This window comes from Rhineura floridana, chromosome 9 (assembly GCF_030035675.1).
Source record: "Rhineura floridana isolate rRhiFlo1 chromosome 9, rRhiFlo1.hap2, whole genome shotgun sequence".
Taxonomy (NCBI): Eukaryota; Metazoa; Chordata; class Lepidosauria; order Squamata; family Rhineuridae; genus Rhineura; species Rhineura floridana.
In genome coordinates this window covers 39,932,001-39,939,438 of record NC_084488.1, presented here as the reverse complement: position 1 = coordinate 39,939,438, position 7,438 = coordinate 39,932,001, and the positions used below count along the sequence as shown (strand labels likewise).

General features: G+C 39.8%; 1 pseudogene; it reads right to left on the bottom strand.

Annotated features, from left to right (window-relative positions):
* Window positions 1–3,480: 3,480 nt before the first annotated feature.
* LOC133364739 (5S ribosomal RNA) lies at window positions 3,481–3,599 on the bottom strand (annotated as a pseudogene).
* Window positions 3,600–7,438: the final 3,839 nt, after the last annotated feature.

Below are 7,438 nucleotides of genomic sequence, written 5' to 3'. Positions count from 1 at the left end.
GCAACACACATTCAGTAATCAGGAAAGACATCTGGATCTTGTACAAGCAACAACTGCCATACTATAAATTCTATGGGAAGGCTCTGACTATGTGAAATTATTTATATGCAATTAAAACAACCCAGAAGCTTCATTAGATTCAGTTGCCTACTCCAAAGAAAACATGAAATTATGTATTTTCTATGCTTATATATTCAAAGAAGCAAAATTATCTTTTGTAAAAAGAAAGCAGACAGTAGATCCTTGGCATTTTGAAAGAACACCTGGAAATTGCAATTTTGCTTTAATTTTTTTTTAAATTTTTTTTAATGTATTACATGCCATATGTGCCTATTTTATGGTCTTGTTTTAAAAAAGAATTTTCTGAAAGATGCGTCAGACAGCCAATATATCAATGTGACATACACTTACAAAGATAAGTTGATATACATGCCATCAAATGTAACAAGCCAGCCAGCTTGCTTTTATTCTTTTCTGTTTATATTGTCTGTAGTAATTAAAAGAAATTTGCAATAATTTCATTTTGACATTGGCAGCCTGTTTTCGTACCTACCAATTTATAATTACCTATGATTGGCCTTCAAAAATGGTTCAGTCTTTTATTTGAAGATCACACTCAAGCAACTCACCAAGCAGGTGACATTTTCTCCCCATTGTTTTTGAAACGGGAGGCAATTCAGAACCATTTTCAATATGGTTATTAAAATGAGAACTGAAAAAGCCTACAGTTCGGTAGATGTCCCAAGTCTTTGTTCTGATTGTTCAAGTCTTATCATTCCTCTTTCATCCTACATAACTCCTGCCGCCTGCTGCTTTTTCTCAGGTTTTGCTTTGTCTTGTTCATGCCACCGAATCTTGATGCTTTTCTTTCAGCTTCCTTAAACACCCCTCTAAGACCTTTCTGAATCAGCTTACACTTCCTACAACTTGGTTTATTCTCTTGTGGAAACCTCCAAGAGGCTTTCATGTTTTTTTCTACAATGAAGTGCCTTCCATGTAAGAAATCAGTGACCTTTGAACTGGCTGTTTCAACTTTAAAGAAATAGATTCTTTTAACATATGCTGGTATCATAAGAACATAAGAAGAGCCTGCTGGATCAGGCCAGTGGCCCATCTAGTCCAGCATCCTGTTCTCACAGTGGCCTACCAGGTGCCTGGGGGAAGCCCGCAAGCAGGACCCGAGTGCAAGAACACTCTCCCCTCCTGAGGCTTCCAGCAACTGGTTTTCAGAAGCATGCTGCCTCTGACTAGGGTGGCAGAGCACAGCCATCACAGCTAGTAGCCATTGATAGCCCTGTCCTCCATGAATTTGTCTAATCTTCTTTTAAAGCCATCCAAGCTGGTGGCCATTACTGCATCTTGTGGGAGCAAATTCCATAGTTTAACTGTGCGCTGAGTAAAGAAGTACTTCCTTTTGTCTGTCCTGAATCTTCCAACATTCAGCTTCTTTGAATGTCCACGAGTTCTAGTATTATGAGAGAGGGAGAAGAACTTTTCTCTATCCACTTTCTCAATGCCATGCATAATTTTATACACTTCTATCATGTCTCCTCTGACCCGCCTTTTCTCTAAACTAAAAAGCCCCAAATGCTGCAACCTTTCCTCGTAAGGGAGTCGCTCCATCCCCTTGATCATTCTGGTTGCCCTCTTCTGAACCTTTTCCAACTCTATAATATCCTTTTTGAGATGAGGCGACCAGAACTGTACACAGTATTCCAAATGCGGCCGCACCATAGATTTATACAACGGCATTATGATATCGGCTGTTTTATTTTCAATACCTTTCCTAATTATCGCTAGCATGGAATTTGCCTTTTTCACAGCTGCCGCACACTGGGTCGACATTTTCATCGTGCTGTCCACTACAACCCCGAGGTCTCTCTCCTGGTCGGTCACCGCCAGTTCAGACCCCATGAGCGTATATGTGAAATTAAGATTTTTTGCTCCAATATGCATAATTTTACACTTGTTTATATTGAATTGCATTTGCCATTTTTCCGCCCATTCACTCAGTTTGGAGAGATCTTTTTGGAGCTCTTTGCAATCCCTTTTTGTTTTAACAACCCTGAACAATTTAGTGTCATCAGCAAACTTGGCCACTTCACTGCTCACTCCTAATTCTAGGTCATTAATGAACAAGTTGAAAAGTACAGGTCCCAATACCGATCCTTGAGGGACTCCACTTTCTACAGCCCTCCATTGGGAGAACTGTCCGTTTATTCCTACTCTCTGCTTTCTGCTTCTTAACCAATTCCTTATCCACAAGAGGACCTCTCCTCTTATTCCATGACTGCTAAGCTTCCTCAGAAGCCTTTGGTGAGGTACCTTGTCAAACACTTTTTGAAAGTCTAAGTACACTATGTCCACTGGATCACCTCTTATATGCTTGTTGACACTCTCAAAGAATTCTAATAGGTTACTGAGACAGGAAAACAAACAATTCCAAAACATCCCAAACAAACAATTAAACCTCCTTCATTTTATCATGTAGCAGCACGATGTGGAACACAAAATGATAAATTACATACTAAAGGTCTATACATTTGGCAAGATAACCACCTAGTGATCTTTTGTATATTAAATTTCGATTCCTGCATTGATCCGGGGGTTATACTCGATGGCCTTTGAGACCTCTTCCAACTCTACTATTCTATGATTCTTTGAAACACAGAAAGACCAAGTTAAAGTTGATGAATTCTGATGCATATATATCACATCATGAAAGCAGAAGCTTCTCCATACACTTTAATGTTGAGTGGTTTCTACAGATGCTGTGTGAAACTGTTCTTGACAATAGCTACATATGGATGTAATGAGCCTAGTCTCCTCCCCACTGTCTTATAATGTCCCTCTCCTTTCCTTCTCTGGTGTAGCTATGCAAAGAACAGCTTCTGCTTCTGCTTAACTATAGTTTAGCATGTTGTCCGATCCCTAAACTGTTGTTAATCTTAACTACAGTTAACAAAAACAAGCCAGCTTCATAAACGATGGTTTGAAGTTGTCTTGTAAAATTTAGATGACACAGCAAGTGTGGTTAACACACAATTGAAAGCAAAACGCTCAATTTCCAACTGAGGGAAGAGCATGTGAAGTTAGGTTCATTTCCATCACAGTAAGTCACGGTTTGTCAAGACATTTGTACCCATCCAATGAAGTGAGAGTGGATTTCCTTCTTCACACAAATAATAATAGAATCATAGAATTATAGTAGTGTTGGAAGGGACCTATAAGGTCACTGAGTCCAATCTCCTGTTCAATGCTCAGGAGCTCCATTCATGCACTGAAGACTCTGGATTAGTTCTTCAGAAAATATATAGACTCACAACATTTAGAATATATAAACATAGTAAACATAGATAATTGTTGTTGTTGTATGCCTTTGATTATGACTTATGGCGACCCTATGAATCTTTTTGGATATATTCATGGGGTTTTCATGGTAAGAGGTATTCAGAGGTGGTTTACCATTGTCTTCCTCTAAGCCTACGGTACCCAGTATTCCCAGGCAGTCTCCCAACCAAGTACTAACCAGGCCTGACTCTGCTTAGCTTCTGAGATCAGATGAGATCGGGCGTGTTCAGGGTAGTATGGCTGTAGGCAGATAATTATTACACACATGAAAATGCTTGATTGTTTTAAATTTTATCAATTACATAAAAGCAAATACAAACATGCAATGCATACCATAGCCCAATCAATATCCTAATTAGTCTTGAGAAAACTGAATCAGATTTAGTTCAAGTATGCTTTTGAAAGGGCTTTTGAACATCTTTGTGTTAAATATTGCATGCAGTGAAATTAATAATATATGAACTACTGTGGGTTACATCAATTTACAACTGAGGGCATGTTGACACCTTTAAAATATGAATACTAGCAACAAATATGTGCATCCTGTTTTCTGTACACTTTTATATCTGCTAAGTGGCCACTTGCCCAGACTTTGTTAATTCTTCACCAAGGCAATGCTGGTACCTTGGGGAAAGTTGGCAAGTCAATGCTTTACTTTTGTATTTTTTTAAAATCTTGGTGAGTTATTGGATTTTGAACACATGAAACATACGGTCTCATTGAATAGCAATACAGTGGGAATTTCTTAGGCCCATCTGTATTTGTTTCCAAGGGTATTTTCATATAGTAGGATGAGCTCAATACAGGGGTGCTTAATCATTAAATCTTATAATGAACACTCGGAAAGGTTTGCTCCACTATGTCGCCATCTTGCCACATACTTGCTATATGTTTGCCAAAAGGGGCTATAGAAGAACTGTCTGCTGGGCTAACATGCAGATCATTTCAGCCACATCTAAATCTTGTAAATTTTCACTTCTGCCCTGATAATTTTTCTTACTCCATACATGCCTCTTGTCTCCCCATATATACTCTTTAGTTCTTCCCTCTGTACACAGCTATACATTGTACACAGCTATATGTTGCCCAACCAGGAAAACCCACACTGTGCTGTATGGCTATAGAATAGCTACTGATCCCTTTTTGTTCTTTCATCTCTTTTCTTTCCTTCTCCTCCTGACTCTGCCACCAAAGCACAGTGTTTTTTGCTAACCTCTGCAGCACACACAAATACTTTGCCATTCTTGGGGAAAATACAATGCTGTACTGTGGCTGCCTGCTAGAGCAGAGGAGCACACCTTGCTTAGTCAATTAAAGGCAACTACTTAGAATGGGTATCTACCACAAGAGTCAATGTCTTTTTTCCCTGCTGTGGAATAAAACTTTATTGCCCCTTCCTTCTCCCCTCTTAGGGGTGTAAAAAGACATTCCAACCTGCATTCGGCACAATCAGTGCTGTTTCTGTTCCGCTGTAGTTCAGTTTACACCAAATACTTCTTTATCCCTCTTGCTGTCCACTATTTAACAAAACTTACGTAACTATTTACATACCTTACATTCATTCCAATGTAAGGGAAACGACAAAATGTAAAAGAAGTCATTAATTGCATTTTGATTGTGGACTTAAAGACAACAAGATGCAGTAATGGCCACCAGCTTGGATGGCTTTAAAAGAAGATTAGACAAATTCATGGCTACTAGCCATGATGGCTGTGCTCTGCCACCCTAGTCAGAGGCAGCATGCTTCTGAAAACCAGTTGCCGGAAGCACCAGGAGGGGAGAGTGTTCTTGCACTCGGGTCCTGCTTGCGGGCTTCCCCCAGGCACCTGGTTGGCCACTGTGAGAACAGGATGCTGGACTAGATGGGCCACTGGCCTGATCCAGCAGGCTCTTCTTATGTTCTTAACGATGTGAATAAATACCAATTGTATCCATCTGATTTCCATTCCTGACCACAAATTAACTTGTGAACTACAATTTCTGCATCCGTTTCTGACTGAATTCTCCATCCTTACCTCCAGTGACACATGCCCCTAGCTCCAGTGCTAATTTCCACTCTCTTTGCACCTCCCCTTCCCCACCCCATGCCTCAGGCAGGGTTTTGACTTTAAAAATTAAGAACCTGGTGTGTTCATCTAGTTAAACAAAGCTTCTTCAAAGCTTTAAAATTGCAAATCCATTTAAAAAACAACACTGTTCAAGGTGGCATGGGGTTACAATTCTCACTAGAACTAACCATTCAGCACTTTGTACAGATGGTTTCTGTTAGAAACAGAAAGAACAGTTGTTCTTGAGCATAGTTTTCTGATGTAGTTATGAGTCTGGCCAAAAAGGCATGGATGCAGATCCACAATGGGGACATCTCTCCAGCTATGCACATTTAGATGCACTTTTTTCTAAACAGCATATATTGTCACTGAATGATTAGCCAAAGTAAAGAATGCTATTTAGTTTAGGGACCATGCTTTTTGTAACCTTTAGCATAATTAGAATGAGGCTTCTTCTGTTTGAGACAATCTTGTCAAGACAAGGAATTCTGCTAAATTATCTGCTCTTGCTTCTTAATAGCTTAATCTGCTTTTTAAATACATGGATTTGAAAAATATTTTGATTCTCAGAGGAGCACAGTCTCAGCAGAATTCTGCAAACTAATGCACACCAACTGTGAATGAATGCACTGGGAAACTGTTGTGTGAGAGAGAAAAATACTATAACCAGAGAACTGAGGCGTCAACTAGATCCTTCAAGCGGCAACTCTGCTTCAGAGGCAGAAGAAGGTGACAACAACATAGCTAACACCTCATAAAGCTGTGGCCAATAAAATGGTGGAACATGCTCATAAAGTGTGGTGGGTAATGAGTATATAATTAGATTATATGGGCACTTCAGATGAAGGCCTTTATGAATGGCAAGCATGCTGACACCTGGAAGCCCCTGAGTATGCCAACTCCCATGTTAATTGCTGATGATCACAGAACCCAAGTGTAGTATTACACCAACCACAGTAGTACCACACTTCCACTTTAAAGAAGGTCCATTTTGATATACTTTCTGTTCTACTTCATGAGGTGGTGCTACAGTGGCAGAAGAAGCTGCAAGCACTTTAAGAGAAACACACATGGGGGGGACATCTTCTGGGGGCCAGGAAGGAAAAGAGAGAGAAGGAGCTGTCCATCAGTACAATCTGATCAGCAAAAAGCAGGATTGGACAACCATTTCTAGAGATTCTAGTAACTGCTTATTAAATACGACATTTAAAAGAAGAGGGCAACATACTTGAAAATGTCCACAAGAAGTTGGGGTTCCTAGAAAAATGCAATATTCAGCAGAACCTGAAAAATATATGACTGAATCTGAAAAGGGAAAGAACACAGCTAGACACAGAAGAGGAAATGTTTGTATATTGTTAATGCTCTCTGCTTCCTAATGGGGAATATTATAAGGGTTGTGCTACAGCATTCCAGTTTCCATAGGATAAGAATACATGCGCTGAAGACGTATGGTGTCTTTTGTGGTAGTTGCTATGTTTTATTCACAAATATATAAGCAGAACATAGTAGAGGCATAGTAAGCCCTTCAGCAGACAGCTCAGACATACATCCAAGTCCAGGTCCCCAAACAGAGCAATTGTGTCTGGAAGTTAGTTCAGGTTTGGCCAACTTACAGCCCTCTCCCTTCTGTGTCTGTCTGTCTCTAAAACTAAAACTGCAGAACTTACCTGTTTCTCACATACACCCAGGTATGAAGTGCCTCCTGCAGGTAAATTGATCATTCAGAAAACTATCCACAATCATTAAGAAAACTATTTTGTTTAATCTCTGACTCTTAGGCAAAACCATGCTGAGTATCTGAGGGGCAAACTAGAACTGATATATATAGTGGACAGCTATATATCTTCCCCCCCCCAACTAATTACAGCGGTAGTGCAGCCCAATCCTTACTGTGAACTTCCCTCCCTAAAGCTCCTAGCCCTACAGAGAAGTTGATCTCCATTTCAATCTCTGTGAGGGAGCAAAGCGATATGTCTCCTCATGTGCTGCATTCACTGTGAGAATCAGTTTTAACACATTTTAATATTTTTTTACCT